Source organism: Bos indicus x Bos taurus, chromosome 23 (assembly GCF_003369695.1).
Source record: "Bos indicus x Bos taurus breed Angus x Brahman F1 hybrid chromosome 23, Bos_hybrid_MaternalHap_v2.0, whole genome shotgun sequence".
NCBI classification, from domain to species: Eukaryota; Metazoa; Chordata; class Mammalia; order Artiodactyla; family Bovidae; genus Bos; species Bos indicus x Bos taurus.
The window spans coordinates 6,102,339-6,128,187 of NC_040098.1; the positions used below are offsets into that span (position 1 = coordinate 6,102,339).

The 25,849-nt window shown below is 41.0% G+C and overlaps 1 protein-coding gene and 1 long non-coding RNA gene across 4 annotated transcripts in view; one reads left to right on the plus strand and one right to left on the minus strand.

Annotated features, from left to right (window-relative positions):
* Window positions 1-25,849, minus strand: part of GFRAL (GDNF family receptor alpha like) — a 66,956-nt gene that overhangs the window by 18,209 nt on the left and 22,898 nt on the right. The gene's annotated exons all lie outside the window — the stretch shown is intronic.
* On the plus strand, window positions 12,016-24,812 carry LOC113881840. Of its 3 annotated transcripts, XR_003508181.1 has the most exons (5): window positions 12,016-12,830; window positions 15,336-15,428; window positions 16,373-16,769; window positions 22,026-22,099; window positions 22,307-24,812. It is a non-coding gene; the product is annotated as an uncharacterized LOC113881840 (long non-coding RNA). The 3 variants fall into 3 exon arrangements; XR_003508180.1 differs by having other exon boundaries at window positions 15,336-16,769; XR_003508182.1 differs by lacking the exon at window positions 22,026-22,099 and having other exon boundaries at window positions 15,336-16,769.

Genomic DNA, 25,849 nt, shown 5'->3' on the forward strand with positions numbered 1-25,849 from the left:
TGAAAAGTGTGTTTTGATTGTGGTTGTATATCAGCATTAACTACAGCATTTAAAATTAGAGTCCTTGGCCTTATCACTACGAGTTTTAGAGGTCAAGGGAGAAAAAGGGATAAAGTACTAGACATTCTTCATTTCAAAAGCTCTCCAGACATTTTCAGAGCACAGTCAGGATGGAGAATCATTGGTAGACAGGACAAAATACACAGTTTTGAAGATGGAAGAAACAGATCAGATTGTAACCATACTATGGTAAGCTAGTGCCTTAAGAGTTCTTAGCGAGGAAAAAAGAGGAAGAGGTTGGGGAGTTATGGTTGACAGATAAAGTCTTCGAAAAAAATCAGTAGTGGGTGGGCATGACCAGGTTAGGGATAGTAACTGCAAAGCTGGTTTTATCAATAGAAGGAAAATTTCTTGGATCAGTAAGAGAACTAGCCACCACACAGGTGAAAGGTAGTTGAAGTTACCTTTCAGCTACCCAGCAGTGTTAAAAGAACAAAAGTAATTAAAACCAACAATATTTCCATTGTAGAGGAGGGGTGTTGGAATGGGAGTTAGGGCCAAAGAATTGTGAGAAATATTAACTGGGTCAACTCAGCCATGTAGAAGTGTTGGAAAGAGCTATTAGGATTGTAGACATATGCTTAGTGTACATTTTCGATGTAATAACTACCATATGGACTTTAAACAAACTACCATTGTACACTGTAGGCTGTCTGATACACTAGGAAGAGTGAGAGGCTTGGGACGTAAATACTAAATGATGGCTGTTCAGAAACTCAAAACATCACCCTTAGCGTCTTCCCACACAGAACGTACAGACACACAGCCGTATATCCCTGAGATAAGGTGCCCTTTGAAGAGAGGGTTTTCCTGGTGGCTCAGTGGTAAAGATTCTACCTACCTAACAGGAGATTTGGATTCATTCCCTGAGTTGGGAGGAACCCCTGGAGATGGAAATGGAAGTCCCCTCCAGCATTCCTGGAGAATCCCATGGACAGAAGAGCCTGGTGGAGAGCTCTGCAGTCTGATGGATAAGGCCTCCCTCCTTTCAGATTACCTGACTGCAAGCTGAAATCATTGCTCAGTTGCTCAGTCATGTCCAACTCTGTGTGACCCCATGGATTGTAGCACACCAGGCTTCCCTGTCCTTCACTATCTCCTGCAGTTTTCTCAAACTCATGTCCATTGAGTCAGTGATGCCATTCAACCATTTCATCCTCTGTCAGCCCCTTCTCCTCCTGCCCTCAATCTTTCCCAGCATTTTGTTCTTTTCCAATGAGTTGGCTCTTTGCATGAGGTGGCCAAAGTATTGGAGCTTCAGCATCATTCCTTCCAGTGAATATTCAGTGTTGATCTCCTTTAGGATGGACTGGTTGGATCTCCTTGCTGGCCAAGGCCAACTGAAGTAGAGGTACCATTAGACACTGGTGGGCTCTATCTTCTTTCTGCATCTGAATTGTTTTGAATGCCCCTACCATATGCCTGCAGTCTGACCAACTGACCCAGGTGCTAATACAAGTGTAAAATGTGAGTCTCAGAGTTCTGGCAGACTCCAAGCATATTGCAAGTTGGGAAAGTCCAGTGTTCAGCCTCGGTGGCAACCAAAGGAAGCTGTTCCAACCTACGCCAGAAGCCAGCAGAAAGAAAAGACAGAAGGAACACTCACAGTCACAGACACATGCTTTAAAACCATCACCAAACACTCACATTGCCTGACAAAGCAGCTTCCATCCATTCCACATTCTTTTATCTAGTTTGAAAACCTATTTGTTAATTGTGATTTGTACCACAAGATCCCAATAAGTGCTTTCCAGAGAATAAGGATGAGAAGAATAAAAATTAAGTGGTGCTTTTAGAGCTCACCACATACCAATGTGATGCTAAGACATTCTTGCAACTTGGGGACTGGAAGAATATTTACTGATGTTTGCAATGCTGTGAAGGGTTTTCTTGCTGAAAAGAACTCTAGAAGCTGGCTTAAGACAATCTGACACTAACAGAAGAGGAACAATTGTCATTATCAATGGATTTTAAAATCTCTACTCTCTACTCCCTTCTCACCTGTCTCATGTTAGGGATTTTATTTGTGTAAGTACCGGACTGTGTGTGTGTGTGTGTGTGTGTGTGTAGGAGTCCTCCTTTAAGATGATATCCCAGCATGTAGGTGCCAGGCCAGGAACCATTAAGTGCCCACATATGGTGTTTTATGGGAATATATCTGATGCTATTATAGTGTTGTCACAAGAATGCGTGGTTCTTTAAGCCAGAAATACACATGCTCATAATAAATGATTTTTATTACCTCACATACACAATGATGATGCGCAGAAAGTAAAAAGGAAAGCCTGCTTGCTTTATGTAGCTCTGGCACTGACTCCATCCCCAATTACGGGCAACAGGGGGCTTGTATGGAGCCAAGGAAAGCACAAGTGTGGGAAATGGAAAAGATAGCACTGTGCTTTCACACACTGGAGCCTGTGATTGTTCAAACTGTAACAGTCTCATTTTGTTGTTTCATTTCCCTCCATGATCTTAAATACTCCTTCCTTCTCTAGTGATGCCAAAACCTGAGTTGTCTCGCTCATCAATGGCAACTCTTTAATCTTTTCTTTTTGGCTTAGCCCAAAGGACGAAGGCAGTCCTGGATGGTTCACAGAATCTTTCCTGCTCGGTGGCAGACTTTTCCCTCTCCCTTCACCTCACCTGAGCCTTTAAGGGTAGACCTGGGAAAAAGTGAAGGTAGGGGACAGCTGTTCTCCTTCTTTTGCTGTGGAGGGTTTAGACACTTCGGTATTTCTGTGTGAAGCGTTTTCTGCCAAACAAGAAGCCAAGCCAAATTTGCTGGGTTTCAGGTCTGCAGACAAAATTTAAACCAGCTGGATTTTATTGGGAACTTTTGCATGCACGTAAAGCTAGTAGAGAAACTCAAGCCAGCTTTTATCTCCATTGGAATCGGCTAATCTTTAGGTACCCCCTCCCTCCTTCCATGTCTCTGCCCTGAAGGGAGTTTTGAATTTTGAAAGCTCCTAAGAGAGCTCCTAACCTGCCAGATTATTCCACATAGTATCTGATCAGAACCTTAGCCAATGAAGATGGAAGGTACAACCAGGTCTGATGTCTCTCTTAGTGAAATCTTCAGGGAGACGAGAAGCTGTGTGTCTCTGTAAACTGACATGAAATTACCCCAATTAAATCAGCTCATGAGTCCCTCCACACACAGACTTCCAAACACAAAAGCCAACACACATAATCACTGAAACACACCCACATGTGCCTGGTCAGAGTGGCAAATAATGACTAAATTTTTTGGATTTGTATATAGCAAAAATTTCACTCCTATTTTGTCTGTGCCTTATATGAAAACTACCATGTACCTTATTAAAAATATGCAATTTTACAGATTTAAGCACATAAGGAGCAAAGAAACATGCCATATTATGATTATTTAGTGAGTCTTGGATACATTATTTATAAGGCTATTCAGAATTTAGAAAAAAAATCAATGAAAGGTGATTCAACACTAGAGAAAAACCCTCTTACTCCGAATCTCAATTTAGACCTCTGAAAGAATGAGCATTTTTCCAAGGGCAAAGAAAGAAAGGATACAGGCTTCCATAAGATTTTAGTATAATCATAGGAAGGAAAAGTTCTTGGCAGACTACTGGTCCTTTTGTCGTTGAAGAAAAAATAAATCTCTCGAGAGGTAGTCCAATATGCAGGCAGCAAGGAGTTTTGCTGAAAATGTACTGGCCTCAAAAATCAGATCACCTTCTCCAGGAATATCCAGGTCCATCAAATATAAAGATCATCTCTAGCTGTTAAATTGTTACCAAAATTTAATTTTCAAGAAACCTGAGGTTTAGGGTGAGTGTAACTGACTTCCCCCATATCACTTGGGGTAATTAGGGGTTCAAACGTGTCTCTTAAGCTCTTGTATTTTATATTTCCACATACTGTCTTGCAGCAAACACAGTTTTCAGGATGTTTTTGCCCTATACACTGCTCCCTGGGAAATGTAGCATGTATAATCAATGACAATTATAAACTTCACATAATTAGATGAGAGAAGTATATTACGTTTAAAATCACAGTTTCTGGTGCCCGAAGCTGCCTTGTTTAAATTCTGCCTCTATTGCCTTCTGTGGCACCTTGGACAAGTTACTAACTTCTGGGTGCTTCAATTTTTTATTTGGTGAAAGAGCAAGCATCTGCTTCACCTACTGCTTATACAAATTAAGCAAGCTATCAAATGAATAGATTAGTGCGGCATACCTAAGCCCTCAATTAGTTTATGGGGCCTGGAGGAAATCGAAGATAAGTAAGCTAGTATCTGTAGCCAGGGGACAGATTTAAATTGGCAAGCAGTGTTTTTAGATCTTTACTGAACTGTTATACTAAGGATATTATATTTTGTATCACTTCAGTTTCCTCCATGGTATTATTTCACATCATTGAGGTGAATTGGCAAGGAGATCCAGTAAAATGTTCTTTGCAGTTTGTCAAATGGGAGGATTATTTTCGAGCGTTGGTCCAGATCCTGGCACTGTTCATGTTAACGCCACATTGTAGGGCTCTGCTTCTGGCCATCAGTCATTCTTTCCGCAGTTTCTTTGAGGCAGGTGATAATGTGCCCAGAAAGCACCCAGTCTTGACATCCACTGCATTCTGCAACAAGCGATGTCAAATGCAGAGCCACTTGCAGAGCCAGGAAAACTTCATCTATAGACTCCACATCCGTATTCCAAAGACTGTGCCTTCCAGGGCAGCCTCCAGTACACCATCAGACAGGTCTGAGCATCCCACCTAGTCAAACCTGGAAACTGAGCTCCACTTACTCACTGCTCTCCTTGGAAGGGTGGGCAAATCTAAGGTGAACTTGTAACAAGGCCTACAGGGCTGAAACTGATGGACGGTTTCTAAATGAAATTGCTTTTCCTGTCCTGTCCTTCCATTGCTGGGCACAAAATTTCACAGTCTTTGTTACTGCTCATTCTTTTTTACTGGTTAACATGAGTGGACATTCTTGCTGTTTCTGCTTGTTCCTCTCATCTTCAGCATAGAAACACAAGACTTCCCTTTAAATACACCTGCTTTCTCCCAAGAAGGCAGGAAGGTAGTTTTCAAGATGCTAGTCTGTTGTCCTCCTCATTTGCTGGCAAAACAACTAATTTCTATTTCCTTTATCCACAAAACCTTGTCCTTGTTATTCTCATTCAGCACCAGGGGGACAAGGACTGAATTTTCAGGAATGAACTTTGGATGCTTCTGTGTTGAGTTCTGACACAGATTCCAGATGCCAGGACTAAGTGTCTTTGAAAGGTGAAGAGATCAGCATGGGAAATATGATTTATTCAAATAGGTCCAGGGTTCATATCGGAGATTCAAACAAGTAAGCTTATCTTTCTGGTTTACCCCACCCTTTGCTTGCTCATCACCTCTAACCACAATTTCACTCAGTTCTGTACTCTTTTTTGAATATCAGATGTTGCTTGCAGAAACTCAAGTGATGACACTTTTCTGAGGTTTTCTGACTTGTGCCTTTTATCCATCACATCAGTGGTTATCAACGTGGGCAGCAAAGCTGTGGGGCCAATGAGAGCTCTTCCAGGGATCCGTGTTTACTTTTCATGTTTATAACATGACAGTCTTGGTCCTAATACATCTGGGATAACTTAATAATGTATTTATACTTAATAGGAAACAGGCATCACCTCACCATTCTTTAATCGAAACCAGTGTCTCTCTTACTCTGGGGATATCTTATTGCATGGGGATAAATGGGAGGTGATGAGATCTGCTCCACTGGCTTGGTAAGCAAATTGAAACTCATTTAGGAACCATGATTCTAGGGATGGTATTTTTCTTTCTTCCTTTTTATTTATTTATTTACTTTGTATTCTGAGACCAATTCCAGTGGACGGGTGATCTGCCCAGCTGCAAGCAACTCTTGGGTCACGAGCTGAGCATCTTAACGTTGAACTCGGTTCTGACACTGGCCACCCAGAGATGGCATCCGATTCAAAAAAAAAAATCCTACAATACTCCCCTGCCACACACTCACACGTGCACTTTAGATACCAGTCACAAGTCCATGTCATTACCTGTACTTCTCTCCCACTAGCCATAACTTGAGGTTCCTACGATTTCCTCCTTGAGTTTGATTAATTTACTAAGAGTGCCTTGCAGAACTCAGAGAAATAGTTACTAGATTGCTGAGTTATTACAAATATATATAATTTAGGAATAGCCAGAGGGAAAAGAGGCAGAGAGCAAGGTCTGGGAAAAGGACTCGGTGCTTCCAGGCCCTTTCCAGCATCACTGCCCATCACCTCCGTGTGCTCACCCACCTGGAGGCTCTAGAACCTCTGCTCTTTGGGGTTTTCAACGAGGCTTCATTACAGAGTCATGACCAGTTAAATCAGTGACCACGGGTGTGATTTCAACCATCAGCACCCCCTGGAGGTTGTGAGCGGTAGTGCTGGAAGTTCTAACCCTCTCATACCACTGTTGGTTCCAGGGAACCAGCTGCTTATTTAGGAAACCCAAGGCTTTCCCAATGGACTCAGCTGGTAGAGAATTCGCCTGCAATGTGGGACACCTGGGTTCAATCCCTGCACTGGGAAGATCCCCTGGAGAAGGGAAAGGCTGCCCACTCCAGTATTCTGGCCTGGAGAATTTCATGGACTGTACAAAGGGTTGGACAGGACTGAGCAACTTGCACTTCCACTGCTTTCCCTAGTATCCTCATTAACATAACAAAAGACATCCTTATAATTCTTACCGCAGGGTTTTAGGAGCTTTCTGCCAGGAGCAGAATCCAGGTTGAAAACCAAATACAGTAGAGACTAAACCCTTGAATCTTGGGTCCCACATCTAAGGATCCAACAAATTGTGGATGGAAAACATTTGGAAAAGAAATTCCAGAAAGTTCCAGAAAGCAAAACTTGAATTTGCTGCACACTGGCAACTTTTTTTTTTTTTTTTACATAATGTTTACAATTACTTACAAAGCATTTAAGTGTTAAAAAAAAATCTAAAAAACTCAATTAAATAGAATTGGTAGAGGACACATTACTAGAATAGCAGAGCCAACAAGAAGACTTCTCTTCTTTCCTGACAAGGCTCAGCCAGTAAAAAGCCATGGACCTGATTCACTGCAGACCTCCTGAGACTTTCTTGTCCCTCTCTGTGAAAGCCTTCTCCTTCCCTTGCTTGCAGGAAATTGCATCTGACTTGGCTTCACTGTAGACCCCAAACTTCAATTTTCTACTGATTCCTAATAAACTCATCTTTGTGGAAGAAATATCTGAGTTTATTGCTTATTTAACTTATATGCAGAGAACATCATGCAAAATGCTGGGTTGGATGAAGTTCAAGCTGGAATCAAGATTCTGGGGGAAATATCAATATGCAGATGACACCACCCTTATGGCAGAAAGTGAAGAGGAACTAAAGAGACTCTTGATGAAGGTTAAAGAGGAGAATGAAAATACTGGCTTAAAATTCAATATTCACAAAACTAAGATCATGGCATCCGGTCCCAACACTTTATGGCAAATAGATGGGGAAACAATGGCAGACTTTATTTTTTTGGGCTCCAAAATCAATGCTAACAATGACTTCAGCCATGATATGAAAAAATGCTTGCCCCTTGGAAGAAAAGCTATGAAAAACCTAGAAAGCTTATTAAAAAGCAGAGATATTACTTTGCTGACAAAGTTCTGTATAGTACAAGCTATGGCTTTTTCCCATTAGACATGCATAGATGTGAGAGTTGGCCCATAAAGAAGGCTGAGAACTGAAGAACTGATACTTTTAAACTGTGGTGCTGGTGAAGACTCTTGAGAGTCCCTTGAACAGCAAGGTGATCAAACCATTCAATCCTAAAGGAAATCAATCCTGAATATTCATTGGAAGGACTGATGCTGAAGCTTCCATACTTTGGCCACCTGATGCGGAGAGCGGACTCTTTGGAAAAGACCCTGAATCTGGGAAAGACTGAAGGCAGGAAGAGAAAGGGGTGACAGAGGATGAGATGATTGGATGCCATCACTGACTCAATGGACATGAGTTTGGTCAAACTGCAGTGGAGGACAGAAAAGCCTGGTGTGCTGCAGCCCATGGGGTCTAAAAGAGTTGCACACAACTTAGCAACTGAAAAACAACAACAACACATCAAAGGGACCTACAATGGAGATGGAAGGTCACTAAGGAAGTGAAAGGTACACACGTCCAACTCTGAATGCAACATACTTTTGACCTGGTCATCCTGAGACCACCAGGAACCTGTCTTCTTCACTCCCTAGAGACCACAGTTTAGCAACCTATCAGCTTGGCAAGTGACTGAATGCCTGATGTTATCAACTTATAGTTCCATAAAGTAACCTATGTACTTCTCTGGCGTGTCTTTGTCTGTTGCTTTTATGAACCAAGCCATTTTCTATTTCTCTTGGAGCATATTTGAGTTGCTCCTTGAATCAGTGGCTCCAAAATGACAATGCTTAAGATCACAAGTAAATTCTTTGTCTTACAGCATTTGTCACTTGACATTCTTGATGTGTGGTACCCAGAAAGCAGTGTCTGCAAATCTAGTGCCCTAATTGCATCTGAATCCTAATTCTAATCCCATGTGAAAAGAAGAGAAGTGAAAAGCAAAGGAAAAAAGGAAAGGTATACCCATTTGAATGCAGAGTTCCAAAGAATAGCAAGGAAGGATAAGAAAGCCTTCCTCAGTGATTAGTACAAAGAAATAGAGGGAAACAATGGAAAGGGAAAGACTAGAGATCTCTTCAAGAAAATTAGAGATACCAAGGGAATATTTCCTGCAAATACGGGCTCAATAAAGTACAGATGGTATGGTCCTAACAGAAGCAGAAGGTATTAAGAAAAGGTGGCAAGAATACACAGAAGAAGTATACAAAAAAGATCTTTATGACCCAGATAATCTCAATTGTGTGATCACTCACCTAGAGCCAAACATCCTGGAATGTGAAGTCAAGTGGTCCTTAGGAAGCATCACTATGAATAAAGCTGGTAGAGGTAATGGAATTCCAGTTGAGCTATTTCAAATCCTAAAAGATGATGCTGTGAAAGTGCTGCACTAAATATGTCAACAAATTTGGAAAACTCAGCAGTGGCCACAGGACTGGAAAAGATCAGCTTTCATTCCAACGCCAAAGAAAGGCAATGCCAAAGAATGCTCCAACTACTGCACAATTGCACTCATCTCACATGCTAGGAAAGTAATGCTCAAAATTCTCCAAGCCAGGCTTCAGGAATACATGATCCGTGAAGTTCCAGATGTTCAAGCTGGTTTTAGAAAAGGCAGAGGAACCAGAGATCAAATTGCCAACATCCGCTGGATCACTGAAAAAGCAAGAGAGTTCCAGAAAAACATCTGTTTCTGATTTATTGACTATGCCAAAGCGTTTGACTGTGTGGATCACAACAAACTGTGGAAAATTCTGAAAGAGATGGGAATACCAGGCCACCTGACCTGCCTCTTGAGACATCTATATGCAGGTCAGGAAGCAACAGTTAAAACTGGACATGGAACAACAGACTGGTTCCAAATCGGGAAAGGAGTACGTCAAGGCTGTATATTGTCACCCTGCTTATTTAACTTATATGCAGAGTACATCTTGAGAAACATTGGGCTGGATGAAGCATAAGCTGGAATCAAGATTGCCCAGAAAAATATTAATAAGCTCAGATATGCAGATGACACCATCCTTATGGCAGAACTTGAAGAAAAACTAAAGAGCCTCTTGATGAAAGTGAAAGAGGAGAGTGATAAAAATTGGCTTAAAATTCAACATTCAGAAAACTAAGATCATGGCATCTAGTCCCATCACTTCATGGGAAAAAGATGGGGAAACAGTGGCAGACTCTACTTTTGGGGGGCTCCAAATGGTGACTGCAGCCATGAAATTAAAAGATGCTTACTCTTTGGAAGGAAAGTTATGACCAACTTAGACAGCATATTAAAAAGCAGAGACATTACTTTGCCAACCAAGGTGTGTCTAGTCAAGGCTATGGTTTTTCCAGTGGTCATGTATGGATGTGAGAGTTGGACTATAAAGAAAACTGAGCACCAAAGATTTGATGCTTTTGAACTGTGGTGTTGGAGAAGACTCTTGAGAGTCCCTTGGACTGCAAGGAGATCCAACCAGTCCATCCTAAAGGAGATCAGTCCTGGGTTTTCATTGGAAGGACTGATGTTGAAGCTGAAACTCCAATACTTTGGCTACCTGATGTGAAGAGCTGACTCCTTTGAAAAGACCCTGATGTTGGGAAAGATTGAAGGCTGGAGGAGAAGGGGATGACAGAGGATGAAATGGTTGGATGGACCATTTCATGATCACCAACTCAATGGATATGTGTTTGAATAAACTCTGGGTATTGGTGATGGACAGGGAGGCCTGGCATGCTGCAGCCCATGGGTCACAAAGAGTTGGACAACTGAGCAACTGAACTGAGCTAAATCCCATCTCAGAACTACTGAATCAGAAATTCTGGGATGGGGACCCAGTGATTTGTGTTTAGATGTCTGGTAAATGATTCTCTTGCAGTGAAAGTGCTAAACCACTCTCTCAAGAAAAATTTAAAAAAATGATAAGGACATCTGGCTGGACTTTTCATGATGCAATGATGCTACTGATTCCTGGATTGACACAAAACACCAAGCTGATTCAGTTCAGTTCAGTTCAGTCACTCAGCTGTGTCTGACTCTGCAACCCCATGGACCGTAACACTTCATGCCTCCCTGTCCATCACCAGCTCCAGAGTTTACTCAAACTCACGTCCTTGAGTCGGTGATGCCACCCAGCCATCTCATCCTCTGTTGTCCCACTTCTCCTCCTGCATTCAATCCTTACCAGCATCAGGGTCTTGTCCAGGCTGATTAGGTTGGTCTATTTCTCAGTTGCAAAGAGGTTACAGGATACATAAGCTATATGATGTATATTAAATTGGACTTTTTCCCTTAAAGGTCCATAGGAGATTGTGTCCAAGCCACTTACAGTGTGGTCCATGGACCAGCAGCATTAGCACCACCTGGGAGGTTATTAGCAATGCCAATCCCAAGCCTCCACCCCAAACTACTGAATCAGAGTCTGCATTTATACATGTTAAAGTTTGAAATCAAATGTTCAAATTCATCATCTGCCTTATAGTCATTCAAAGATAACACTTAAGAAGTCACTTATCCTGAGAAAATATGACACCTTAGATCTTCCAGACATTTGTGTTTCCCACACCATCTGTGTGACATCATAATGATGATGCAAAATGTATCGATTTTTGTGATTTTCTAAATTCCTCAAAGTCTATAGTAAGAGTTAATATTTACTTAATTATACTATTTTGGATAGTTCTTTATATGAATTGACTGATATAATCTTTGCACCAACATTTTAGGTTAACATTGATTTTCATTTCACTGACAAGAACTTGAGGCCAAAGAGAGTAACTTGTTCACAGTTTCGTATCCTGTAAATGATGGAGAAATTATTCAAATGTAGCGTGCTGGTGGGTGCTATATTGCCTCTCTAAGACCAGGCTCTAGAATAAGGTCTATTAACACTTCCAAACGTGGCATCTGATTATTAAAGGCATTGTTGCTGATCATGGTTTTTAACCAAAAGCATCAAGGTTAAGACAAAGGAAGGGGGAGATAAAAGGAGTCTTGTGTATATTTTAGATTTGAAAGTTAATAAAGTTTTAATACATTGATTTATCCCTGAGGCCCAAAGAAATGTCCAGAATTCTAAGTAGCTTAAAAGCCTAAAAGTTAAGAGTTTACCATGGATCTGAATTCACATGAGTGATAACTAAAGTCATTCTAAAGAAATGGTTTATCTGTTTTAATTATTCTTTGTGTTGCTAGCACACGTACCTGTTTTCTAAAGCATTTGCAAATAATTTTTAAAAAAGACTATAGGAATAATTTTTTAAGAGGAAAAATATACATTTATAAGCGATACACTTACACATTTATAAGTGAGTGTCTACGAATTGGATGGGCCTCAAATTCACCATGGAGCCATTTTCATCCAGAAAATACAGAATACTAGACTATTTACAGACTGTGTTATAAATATGAATACAGAGCAGCAAAATTATGTTGAATGTTCCTTGGAAAACCAAGAGATTTTTTTTTCAGCACCTGGATTGAATTTGAAGGAAACTGGACTTGAATTAGAGTTTTGTGTAGGAACCAAGAAAAAGTCAGTGGTTTTGGCTAGATGAAGTGATTTATTTAAAGCCAAAACTTCACATAAAGCTCCTGGAATACCAACCTATTTGAATTGACCATAAGAGAAGGCAGTGTGTGTGTGCTGTGTTTGCATGCATATGCATGAACAAATGAGAGAAACTTTTTCAATGGAAATGTCTTTCACAAGACACTTGCTAACTGTTTTATTTATAGTCTATAATCTTACTTTCTCAGACAGCCAGTGATCAGATGATGACAAAAATTAAAACACGAATCTAAAAAAGTGAGTTTGAGGCTCTAGTAATCCACTTTGCACAATTTTTAAATTATTTTGCTTAAAATACATGTAAAATGTTTTGCAGTTTAGAAAAAATAGATAAAACTATGTAGTAAGCACCTCTGTACCTAAATGGATATGTTTAAAGGACTTTCTATAAAAATGCTCATTAATAGTATGTTATTTTTAGATGGAGACCTTCAGATGAAATGTTGTTATACAAGATGAAACACAGTCAAGTAAATAATCTATCCACTGAACAGAAACAAATAAGATGGATGAGACAGTCTTACCAGCAACGTTTATATCGAAGATGAAGCTTCAATAGACTGATGGGTGAGAAGTGCGGCTACAAAAGAGAAATTAAGCTATAGAAATACCTACCAATCCGAAGGCCTCTTTTTTCTAGTTTCTCAAAAGATTATACATATGTATAGGAGTTTTTATATTAATATTTCACAAAAGCCAGGTAGTTTTGTAAATCTATCGGGGACAATCTTTCATCCTTGTTACGACAGACAGGGCTACCGGTATCCAACAGTTTGTTAAGGGGATAACACCTATTTAAGAGCAAAAATGTGTTAGCATCAGTTGCCTACTTAACGTTGACACTACCTAAGGATCAACTGTAACATGGTTTCCTACTATTCAGACTTTCTGAAAGTAAAAGCGTAAAGAGGAAAACTGCTGGAAAATATGAGTCTGAAATATTTTTATTAAAGTGGGCAGTAGCAGCCCAGTCTTGTGAATTTCCTGATTCTTCTGCTCAAATATTTGAACTGCAAATTCCAGCTTAAGTGGAAACACAAATGAGTGAAGTTCTTAATAGGAAAGTTATGTTGTGAAGGCAGTTCTAATAAGGGGGGAAAGCAATGACATTCAGAAGACAGTGCCACCATAGAGACAGACATTGGTCCATCCAGCCAGCCAGCCATCCTTCCACTCACCCTTTATTGAGCAGCCAGTGAGTACCAAACATGTTTTCAGGCACTGTGGCGAAGCTGGCACCTTAAGAGCTGCATGGCATTACTCGTGCCTTTCCGAGCACAGAAGTTTCTCATTCTCTGAGAGGTGTGAGCTAAAAGAGGTTCTGGGATCTCTGGCCAGTGACTGGGGTTTTTCCCACATGTGAATTAGAGCAGTGGTTCCCAAACTTGGTTGAAAATCAGAACCACCTGGGTGATTTTTTTTATACAGATGTATGAGCTCCACCTCAGGCCTATTGAATTAGAATAATTGAGGTTAGGGCCAAATACTTAAATTTTTATTGAACCCCTAGATATTTCTGAAGGAGGGACAGGTTTGAAAGCCAAGAATTCTGTGTCCATCTTTTCACTACTTTGGGGCTGTCTTCATGATCATCAGGTTCTTCATGAATAATGGAAAGACTATTCCTAACAGAGTTAGGGAACTGGCTGTCTTTAGTGAAACATTAGTATAGAAACTTCTAAACATGAGTGTGTGTGTGTGTGCGCGCGCGTGTGTGCTAAGTCGCTCCAGTCATGTCCATCTCTTTGGGACCCTATAGACTGTAGCCCACCAGGCTCCTCTGTCCATGGGATTCTCCAGGCAAGAACACTGGAGTGGGTTGTCATGCCCTCCTCCAGGGGCTCTTCCAGACTCAAGGATCTAACCCACATCTCTTATGTCTCCTGCATGGCAGGCGGGTTCTTTACGACTAGTGCCACCTGGGAAGCATATAGTTTTTGTAAAACATCAAAAAGAAACCCAAAAGTCCAGTCCTGAATATAGTGCCAAAATCAATGATATACAAAGGCATAGCAATTAAAATGTATAGAATATTTCCTGTGCAACAGGCATTTTATACACTTAATCCCATTCATGCTCTCTGGGTGCATATGGCATCTCTTGCACACCCTACTAGAGGTTGGGCACAGACGCCCTCAGATTCTGGAGCAAGGCTATGCCATATGCAGGAGGAGCCCATTTGCCATTTGAAATATAGCTCCTAACATGCTGCTGGGTATTAAGAGATTGAGTCATTGGTTCCCAGAAAGGTTGAGTTCAGGATATAATTGCTAATTAAATGAACAGCTGCCACACCGCAGACCCACCTAGAGGTGACTGAGAGACCAGCAGGGAGTGGGTATTCTCCCTACGGCCAAGCATGGGCAATGCTCCTGATCGCCCACTTTGCAGAGACAGATGTGGATAGAAGTTAAGACTGATGGGCAGTGATAGATTGCTTGATCAGAGACACAGAAAGAGCATCCTTGGGAAAGTGTAGACAAGCAAATGAGGGAAGAGGCTTATGGAAGGACCAAAGTGGCCAGATCTTTCCAGTTCAGGTTAATGCCTAGAAGAAAGTACTCACCATGGAGTAGACCATCAGCAACCAGGTCAACTGGTGACCTGCCCAGAGGAGGCTGACCATGTCCTCTTCAGCCACCCAATGCCTGTGCACTGAACACATGATGGCAGAGATGACAGCCATGCACAGACCCCACAGATTGGACTTTCTCTCCCTCAGGCAGGTGCATCAAAGTTTTGACAATACTATATATGAAAATGCCAGCAATAAAACAGATCAGTTTGGCAGGTGGGTAGCAGGTTAATGACTCCACCCAGTAAGAGGCAGAAATACATTCCTGCTGGAATTTTTACCTACTCTGGGCATGGGTTTGCCTTTGCTCCTTACCATCAAAATATTTCCTCCAATACCGAGTCTGTCTTTGTGCAGAAGCAACCTGATAGTTCTTCCCCTGGGACCTGGCCTTGTACATCTCCTCCTTTCTTCCCCAGTGCTTTTCTGCCCCTGCAGCATGAGGTGGACACTGGGGTCCGCTTAACATTTATGAATTCATTGTTTACCATTTCCAGGGAATCAAGATTTACAGGGCCACCCCTGAGAAGTGGGAGACAGAATTCAAAGGATAAATATCTTTCATTTTCTTCTGCTGTGAAGACAGCACAGTAAGTCCTCTATGTATGAATGAGCTCCATTCTGAGAGTGGGCTCTGAGAGCCCAATTTTTCGCTAAGTCCAACAAAGTTAGCCTAGGTACCCAACTACCACAATTGGTTATATAGCACTGTTTTTATGCTTGCTTCCAGATATCCTGGGCTTGAAATAAAGATAATGCACTACCATACTCTAGATAGTAAAGTACACAAAACACAACCACTTATACAGGGTGCAAGCACGTGACAATGTGTGTGGCGTGTGAACTAATTTACCTGATTGCACTTTGGAGCACATGTTCCCATCTCTGAAAGTTTGCAACATGAAGGTTTGTATGTAGGGGACATACTGTACTGAGATGTATTTCTCAAAACACCTTGGAAGGACCAGAAAGGAACAGGACAAATTGAAAGAGTTGGAGGAACTTTATGAGTTGGTTACTTTTGACTGCATTGCAGAGTTTTACAATAAACATATGCGCACAGGCAGAAACTTGCTGGGTTTTAAGCAGAGATCAGAGATTAAAATAAGGACCTTACAACATGAAAGTTAACTGTCTTAGGTCCCAAGGAGGAAGAGATGCGACTGAACAAGATTCTCCAGTCATAAAAGGCCCAGTATTTCTGAGTCAAACAAATTGACTCAGCTATGCAGCAAAAATCAGATTAAGGGGATTACATTTTCACTCAAGTCCATTGTTTAGATTAGCTTAAATCACTGCATTAGAGAGGCATGGAAGTGAGGAAGCAAGGTGATGGACAGACATGGGAACTAATTCAAGAAAACACTTTTCTATTGTGGATACTGGCACATGGAACTGACAGAAAGCAAATAGATTAGAAACCAAATGCATTTTTAAGAGATTATGTTGCCAAGGAAGCCACTAGTGCACTTGCAAAGAATCTGTGGCTGTTAAACGTTAAAACAACTCACAGTCTCTCAAACCTTGTGACCAGAATATGTTCCAGGAGAGCTCCTGTTCCCTAAGGAGGCAATCTTCCCCACAACCTACTTCAGATTTTGCCAGGGAGGATGGTGGACAAGGAAGAAGCTTCCAGAGGCAAGATGGGAACCACAATGTGGTCCTTTGGGAGTTTTTATTGAGGTTATGCTGTCTCTGTTTTTATATATACATAGTGTGTGTGTGTGTGTGTGTGTGTGTGTGTGCATGCATGTGTGTGTGTGTGATTTGTGTTGGGGGGGATGGTAGTGAGTAACTACTCTTTCTGATTCTCTGATTCCATCCTTCTACAACATCTGGATTGCACATCACCCAAGATCCTGCTCTCTGAGTGACTGGCTGTGGCTGGATGAATGTTTGGGAAACGCTGGGTCATTTCCCTTGGATAAAAGGTAAGTGTGTTCTCTGTGAACACAAGAGTGAAAAAAAAAACTCTTCTCTGTGACAGAAGAGTGAAATAGACATTGGGTGAGTTGTTGACAGAGTCTTACTTGTCAATTAATAGGCACAGATGCCTTTTCTTCTAACTCAAAGCTATACCAGGGTTTCCCACCTCTCTCAGAGACAGCCGTGGCCATGTGACTGAAGCGTGGTCAACAGGGTTCAGGTGGAGGCAATGCGCACGGCTTCCACCAGCAAACCATAAAGTGCCCTCTGTAGCGAGGTGAGCTTCTGCTTTCTGGCTTACCCTGCTTCCAGCTGAGTGGAGAAGGCTTTGGAGTCCATCCTGATACAGAAAAACATGTTCAGAAGAGGCTGGTCCTCTAAAAGTAGGCTACTATACAGACGTTAAAAAAAGAATAAAGCTCAGCTCAGTTCAGATCAGTTGCTCAATCGTGTCTGACTCTTTGTGACCCCATGAATCGCAGCACGCCAGGCCTCCCTGTCCATCACCAACTCCTGGAGTTCACTCAAACTCATATCCATCAAGTCAGTGATGCCATCCAGCCATCTCATCCTCTGCCGTCCCCTTCTCCTCCTGCCGTATGTGTATACATTTGCAAATGGGTCTATCATATATTTTTAAATTAGAAAGGAAACTGTCGATCAGGATGTAGAGTTTGATTTCATTAAAACAATATATGTATGTATGTCAGGGAGAGGGAGGCATCAATTTAAGTGTCTACAAAAGGTTCAAAGTATGTGTGTATGTACATACATATGATAACATTATAAACAAAAAAAAGCTGGAAAAAATGTACAACAAACTTGCAAACGTTGGATCTCTCTAGAGAATGGGATTTGGGGAAGAATTTAGCTTATCTTTATTTCTATATTCTTCAAATTTTGTTAAGCTTGCCTCTCAATTATGATGCTTTCCATTCCCTACTCAGATATTTGTCAAACAAACATAACAAATGGGAAGCTTTTCCCAACTGTCTTTTCTGGTCTACTCAATTTTCCCCATTTCAGATAAAGAGAATGGAACCAGAGGGGTTTTGGAAATCAGCTATAAAGGAAAGCAACTATTAAATCTATTAATAGGACTCAATAGATATAGGTAGTCTCCTTTATGTATTTGGTTTTTAAAAAATAATCCTTTAAAAGAGGAAGCTGAGCTTTCTGGGATAGAATGGGGCTATTTTCAAATCTCTTCTAGACAGTGGTCTATAGTTGGCATAAAAAACAACTTTGCACCAGGGAATAAGAGAATATTCCTGACAGCATTCAGTATACACACATATGCATGGACTGATATGTCCACACATGGACATGGCCAGATGGTCAATACCAAAATCAGATAGATTATATTCTTTGCAGCCAAAGATGGAGACGCTATAAACGGTCATCAAAAACAAGACTGGAAGCTGACTGTGGCTCAGATCATTAACTTCTTATTACCAAGTTCAGATTTAAATTGAATAAAGTAGGGAAAACCACTAGACCATTCAGGTATGACCTAAATCAAATCCCTTATGATTATACAGTGGAGGTGACAAATAGATTCAAGGGATTAGATCTGATAGAGTCCCTGAAGAACTATGGATGGAGATTCATGACATTGTACAGGAGACAGTGATCAAGACCATCCCTAAGAAAAAGAAATGCCAAAAGGCAAAATGCTTGTCTGAGGAGGCCTTACAAATAGCTGAGAAAAGAAGAGAAGCTAAAGGTAAAGGAGAAAAGGAAAGATACAAGCATCTGAATCCAGAGTTCCAAAGAATAGCAAGGGGAGATAAGAAAGCCTCCTTCAGTGATCAATGTAAAGAAATAGAGGAAAACAACAGAATGGGAAAGACTAGAGATCTCTTCAAGGAAATTAGTGATACCAAGGGAACATTTCATGCAAAGATGGGCTCGATAAAGGACAGAAATGGTATGGACCTAACAGAAGCTGAAGATATTAAGAAGAGGTGGCAAGAATACACAGAAGAACTATACAAAAAAGATCTTCATGACCCAGATAACCACGATGGTATGATCGCCTGCCTAGAGCCAGACATCCTGGAATGTGAGGTCAAGTGGGCTTAGGAAGCATCACTATAAACAAAGTTAGTGGAGGTGATGGAATTTCAGTTGAGCTATTTCAAATACTAAAAGATGATGCTGTAAAAGTGCTGCACTCAATATGCCAGCAAATTTGGAAAAAGCAGTGGCCACAGGACTGGAAAAGGTCAGTTTTCATTCCAATCCCAAAGAAAAACAATGCCAAAGATTGTTCAAACTACCATAAAATTGCACTCAACTCACATGCTAGCAAAGTAATGCTCAGAATTCTCAAAGCCAGGCTTCAATAGTACATGAACCATGAATTCCAGATGTTCAAGCTGGATTTAGAAAAGGCAGAGGAAGCAGAGATCAAATTGGCAACATCCGTTGGATCATTGAAAAAGCAAGAGAGTTCCAGAAAAACATCTACTTCTGCTTTATTGACTATACTAAAGCCTTTGTGTGGATCACAACAAACTCTGGAAAATTCTTAAAGAGATGAGAATACCAGACCACCTGACCTGCTTCCTGAGAAATCTGCATGCAGGTCAAGAAGCAATAGTTAGAGCTGGACATGGAACAATGGACTGGCTCCAAATCGGGAAAGGACTACATCAAGGCTGTATATTGTCACCCTGTTTATTTAACTTGTATGCAGAGTATATCATCTGGTGGCTTAGTGGCTTAGACAGTAAAGCATCTGTCTACAATGTGGGAGACCAGGGTTCGATCCCTGGGTGGGGAAGATCTCCTGGAAAAGGAAATGGCCACCCACTCCAGTATTCTTGCCCGGAAAATCCCATGGATGGAGGAGCCTGATAGGTTACAGTCCATGGTGTCACAAAGAGTTGGACACAACTTCCTTATCAAGAAGCAATAGTTAGAACTGGACATGGGACAACGGACTGGTTCCAAATTGGGAAAGGAGTACATCAAGGCTATATATTGTCACCCTGTTTATTTAACTTGTATGCAGAGTACATCATGAAAAACGTTGGGCTAGATGAAGCACAAGCTGGAAGAAATATTGCTGTGAGAAATATCAATAACCTCAGATATGCAGATGACACCATTCTTATGGCAGAAAGTGAAGAGAAACTAAAGAACCTCTTGATGAAAGTGAAAGAGGTCAATGAAAAAGCTGGCTTAAAACTCAACATTCAAAAAATGAAGATCACGGCATCTGGTCCCATCAGATCAGATCAGATCAGATCAGTCACTCAGTCATGTCTGACTCTTTGCGACTCCATGAATCGCAGCACGCCAGGCCTCCCTGTCCATCACCAACTCCCTGAGTTCACTCAGACTCACATCCATCGAGTCAGTGATGCCATCCAGCCATCTCATCCTCCGCCGTCCCCTTCTCATCCTACCCCCGATCCCTCCCAGCATCAGGGTCTTATCCAATGAGTCAACTCTTCACATGAGGTGGCCAAAGTACTGGAGTTTCAGCTTTAGCATCAGTCCTTCCAAAGAAATCCCAGGGCTGATCTCCTTCAGAATGGACTGGTTGGATCTCCTTGCAGTCCAAGGGACTCTCAAGAGTCTTCTCCAACACCACAGTTCAAAAGCATCAACTCTTCAGCGCTCAGCCTTCTTCACAGTCCAACTCTCACATCCATACATGACCACAGGAAAAACCATAGCCTTGACTAGATGAACCTTTGTTGGCAAAGTAATGTCTCTGCTTTTGAATATGCTATCTAGGTTGGTCATAACTTTCCTTCCAAGGAATAAGCGTCTTCTAATTCCATGGCTGCAGTCACCATCTGTAGTGATTTTGGAGCCCAGAAAAATAAAGTCTGACACTGTTTCCACTGTTTGCCCATCTATTTCCCATGAAGTGATAGGACCGGATGCCATGATCTTCATTTTCTGAATGTTGAGCTTTAAGCCAACTTTTTCACTCTCCACTTTCACTTTCATCAAGAGGCTTTTGAGTTCCTCTTCACTTTCTGCTATAAGGGTGGTGTCATCTGCATATCTGAGGTTATTGATATTTCTCCTGGCAATCTTGATTCCAGCTTGTGTTTCTTCCAGTCCAGCATTTCTCATGATGTACTCTGCATAGAAGTTAAATAAACAGGGTGACAATATACAGCCTTGACGAACTCCTTTTCCTATTTGGAACCAGTCTGTTGTTCCATGTCCAGTTCTAACTGTTGCTTCCTGACCTGCATACAAATTTCTCAAGAGGCAGATCAGGTGGTCTGGTATTCCCATCTCTTTCAGAATTTTCCACAGTTTATTGCGATCCACACAGTCCCATCACTTCATGGCAAATAGATGGGGAAACAATGGAAACAGTAACAGATTTTCTTTTATTGGGCTTCAAAATCACTGTGGATGGTGATTACAGCCATGAAATTGAAAGATGCTTTCTCCTTGGAAGAAAAGCTATGACCAAATAAGATAGCATATTAAAAAGGGGAGACATTACTTTGCCAAGAAAAGTCTGTCTAGTCAGGCTATGGCTTTTCCATTAGTCATATATGGATGTGACAGTTGAACTATAAAGAAAGCTGAGCACCAAAGAATTGATGCTTCTGAGAAGTGGTATTGGAGAAGACTCTTGAGAGTCCCTTGGCCTGCAAGGAGAACAAACCAGTCCATCCTAAAGGAAATCAGTCCTGAAAATTCAAAGGAAGGACTGATGGTGAAACTGAAACTCCAATACTTTGGCCACCTGATGTGAAGAACTGACTCACTGGAAAAGACCCTGATGCTGGGAAAGATTGAAGATGGGAGTAGAAGGGGATGACAGAGGGTTTGATGGTTGGGTGGCATCACTGACTCAATGGACATGAGTTTGAGTAAGCTCTGCAAGTTGGTGATGGACAGGGAGACCTGGTTGCTGCAGTCCATGGGGTTGCAAAGAGTTGGACATGAAGGAGCAACTGAACTGAATACACATACAGAAAATTTTACCAATCATAAGCTCTTGTGGTAGGCTGAAGCTATCTTTCACCTATCAGGCTGGTACTACTTAACATTCACTACTTCACATACTTTTGGAACAACAGGGAAGCCTGGCATGCATGCAGTCCATGGGGTTGCAAATGGTCAGACACAACTGAGTGACTGAACTGACCTGAGCTGTGGACATTATTTTTCCAGTAACAGGAAGAAAACAGTGATCTCTTAACTCTTTTCATTTTTGCGGTCCTCTCTGTCTTTACCAATTTCTCTTTCTTCCATTTCTCTCTTCCCTCTCTCAGCTCTAACTGCCACAGTTTGTTCTGGGTTGCAAGATGCCAGAGGGGAGTGAGTCTATAGATGCAGAAGTTTGCAAGTAAGTGCAAGTTGGTGGCTTTTGTAACCAGTGTCAGCAGGAGGCTCATTGCCCAAATGTGGTCCTGCAGGCAGGCACTGAGGCGTGCTCTTTAGCAACTTCTCAAAGCTCAGATTTGAGACCAAAAAGTAGAGGTTCTGCCTCAGAGGGCTACGGAGCAGCCTGAATGGACTCAAGCTCTAATTGTCCTCATGGTTTTCCCTGCAGGACAGCACTATGGGATGGAGTCAACCAGCCAACATTAGGGTCCCACGTCCACCGCAACCTGTGATGGAAGTCCAGCCCCCATCTTACCCCTCAGTTTCCTTCATCTCCCAAGTGAAACTGCAGAAATAATAGTGTCTAGTTCTTGGAATAATTAAAGTTAGGTGAGAAATGTGACCCCAAACAAGCACTGATTCTAGCAACTGTCTCATTATTTGTAATCATTATAAGGTTCTGACTTGGATACATCGATGTAGGTGACTTCTGCATTAATTAGTTTCAAGCAAATGCTTTTCAAACTTTTGAGAGCAACACATTAGTGAGTCATGAAGTCAATTTAGTAGATAATCAGCATTGAAAAAAAATGGAATAGAATAAAAATTTTGAAAAAACAGAAGACACTGCATATAAATATCTAATGTAAAATGTGTTGCTCACTGTGCTCTGAGGTCAAGTGAATTTGAAACAAGACTTGAAGCAAAACAAATATAACAAATGGAAAATTTTCCCTGACTGTCCTCTCTGTTCCATTCATTCCGCCCCTTTCAGATAAAGAAAACAGAACCCCAGGGTTTTTGGAAACCAGCTGTAATGAGAGCAATTTTTCTTTTAAAGATTGATACAATGATACAATGTATCAATTGTACAATGATACAATTGATACAATGTCTGTTCCCTGCAGGACATTGATAAATATAATATTTATTTTTTTATTTCTTTAATTTTATAATGGAACATAGTTGATTAACAATGATGTGTTACTCGCAAGTGTATTTTGGTAATGCATGAGCCTGCTGGGCTGATATAAAAACTCAGAGGCAGTGGTTAGAAAGAGTTCATTCAAAAATCTCCATGTGCTACCACTTCCCAGGTATATGGGGCAAAGGATGGAGGCTTGTTAGGACTAACCAGGCCAAGGGTTCCATTTGTGTTTTTGTCTGAAACTTTTTCTATAGTTTAAGTACCCAGAACTATGACAGATGGCCAGAAGGCCTTCATGGTTCCTTTACTTCTATAAACCTGTCACTTAAAATTCTGACTTTAAGTAATGCTTGAGGAGAAAACCTCATCATGTTTAGTCTTCCGAAGTGAGTGAAGAAATGTGAAATCATTTTGAATTCTCATGTTTGTAAAACATTATAGAGTTTGTCAACGTTTATGGATTTCTGTGTCCATTTCCACTGTCTTTTCATGAATATATTCAATGTATGTATATATAGCTTTGTATTGGTAGCCAAATACAATGAAAGCAAAACATAATACTAATTAAAAACATATGGGGAAACCAGGCTTGGAAGCAGAATTAGGTTACTTGAACTGGTATTTGAAATTTATGCCCAAGGAACTGGTTTATCACTAACTTGTAGGATATACATTTTTCCCCCCTGGTATCATTTACTATGGAGAAACCACTTATAAATAATCATGATAGTGTAATTGTATATGTTGCTGTTGGTTTAGGTTATTTTATTTGGTATTTCCTTTTGTAATATTAGGAGCCATTCATTATAAATACCTTTAGTTCCAACAGAATTAGCCACCTAATATTAATCAGAGAAAAAGATTATTTAGAAAATATGACTCAACATAGATCATGGGGTAATTTTCCTCTTTGCATCATGATTTCCATTGAAATATATCTGTAGTGCTAATTATAGAAATTGTAGGAATCCCACAGACAGCTTTATTGGAATCAAAACCATACACTCTGAGTTGTATGTCTATAAGCTAATGCATAGCAGATCACCATTTTGATTATATTGGCTAATGTGTATCTCTGTAGTATCTTTAAAGAAAGATAGAAGAGAATAAAATATCTGTATCTGTTTGTAGTTAGATAAGTACGCTTGCCTGGGAAATCCCATGGACAGAGGAGCCTGGTAAGCTACAGTCCATGGGGTAGCGAAGAGTCGGACACGACTGAGCGACTTCACTTTCACTTTTCACTTTCATGCATTGGAGAAGGAAATGGCAACCCGCTCCAGTGTTCTTGCCTGGAGAATCCCAGGGACAGAGGAGCCTGGTGGGCTGCCGTCTATGGGGTCGCACAGAGTCAGACACAACTGATGTGACTTAGCAGCAGCATAGACATATGTATCATAGATACAGCATAGATCTGTATCTATACAAATTTGCATAAATATATGATAGTTTCATTGTATATGGTCTTTTTTGCAATGGTAAATGTCTATTATTCTCTCCTGAACTTTTGGTACTTGTGGGTTTGGAGGTTACAAATAGTGATCTAGGGGCTGAGAATGTTTTGAGATTCGAATATAGTTGCATGGGTTAAGCCTGAAGGTGGATGATGGAGAGGTCCTGAATTAGCGTGTGATCACATTGTTAGATTTCTTCCTAGGAGACTCATAGCCAAATTCCTTTCAACCACTTGTTCCCTCTGAGACCCTAGACAAATTATCGAAATTCCTAAATCTGAATGGATCAGCCCTGGGATTTCTTTGGAGGGAATGATGCTGAAGCTGAAACTCCAGTACTTTGGCCACCTCATGCGAAGAATTGACTCATTGAAAAAGACTCTGATGCTGGGAGGGAGTGGGGGCAGGAGGAGAAGGGGACGACAGAGGATGAGATGGCTGGATGGCATCACTGACTCGATGGACGTGAGACTGAGTGAACTCCGGGAGTTGGTGATGGACAGGGAGGCCTGGCATGCTGTGAAGCATGGGGTCGCAAAGAGTCGGACACGACTGAGCGACTGAACTGAACTGAACTGAAATCTGAATGGAGTAAATAATAACTTTAGAAAATGTGTTTCCCATCCCCTCATTACAGGTAGATTAGCAGACATATTAAAGACCAAGGGGAGGTAACTAAATCCAAGGATAAATATGTTTCACTTAGATTGGGACAGCCAATACAGTAGATTGCTAACTATCCTTGGTGAATCCAACTTTGAATATAAACATACTCATACACACCCTTCTCACAATAACTCTGAACTCAATCATGTGACTTGCTTTGTCCAATGGGGCATTAGAAAATATAGCAGAAGCAGACACTTGATAAATTCTTGTTTACTGGGGACTAACTGCTAGGGATGTTGCTATGATCATGAAAGATACAGGGTTTACTGCTGCAGAGGTCACGTGAAGGAGAACTCAGCCAACTGTGCTTGCTAACCACAACCTGAACAGATCAGCGTTGGTCTCACCACCAGATGACTGTAACCACCCAAGCAATACCAACAGAAGAATCACCTAAGTGAGTAAAGCCCAATGAGAAGAATTGTGATCAGATTATTATTTCAAGTTTTGGGTTGGTTTGTTATTTGTAACAGATACCTGATATCTTCAGTTATCTGGTAGGATAAATGTTTTAGGCTGTTGTTATTGAAACCAATAAATGATACCTAGGAGTGAACAATCTTACAAATTAAAAACATGCACCACTTGCAGATAAATGAGTTAAAATAGCGTGTGCACATAGCATAATCAGAAAACAGATTGAAAAACTGAATAGCAAACATAGAGTTGTCTTTGTGAACAAATTTTCCATGTTAGATTACTACTTCGTGGTGTATACAGA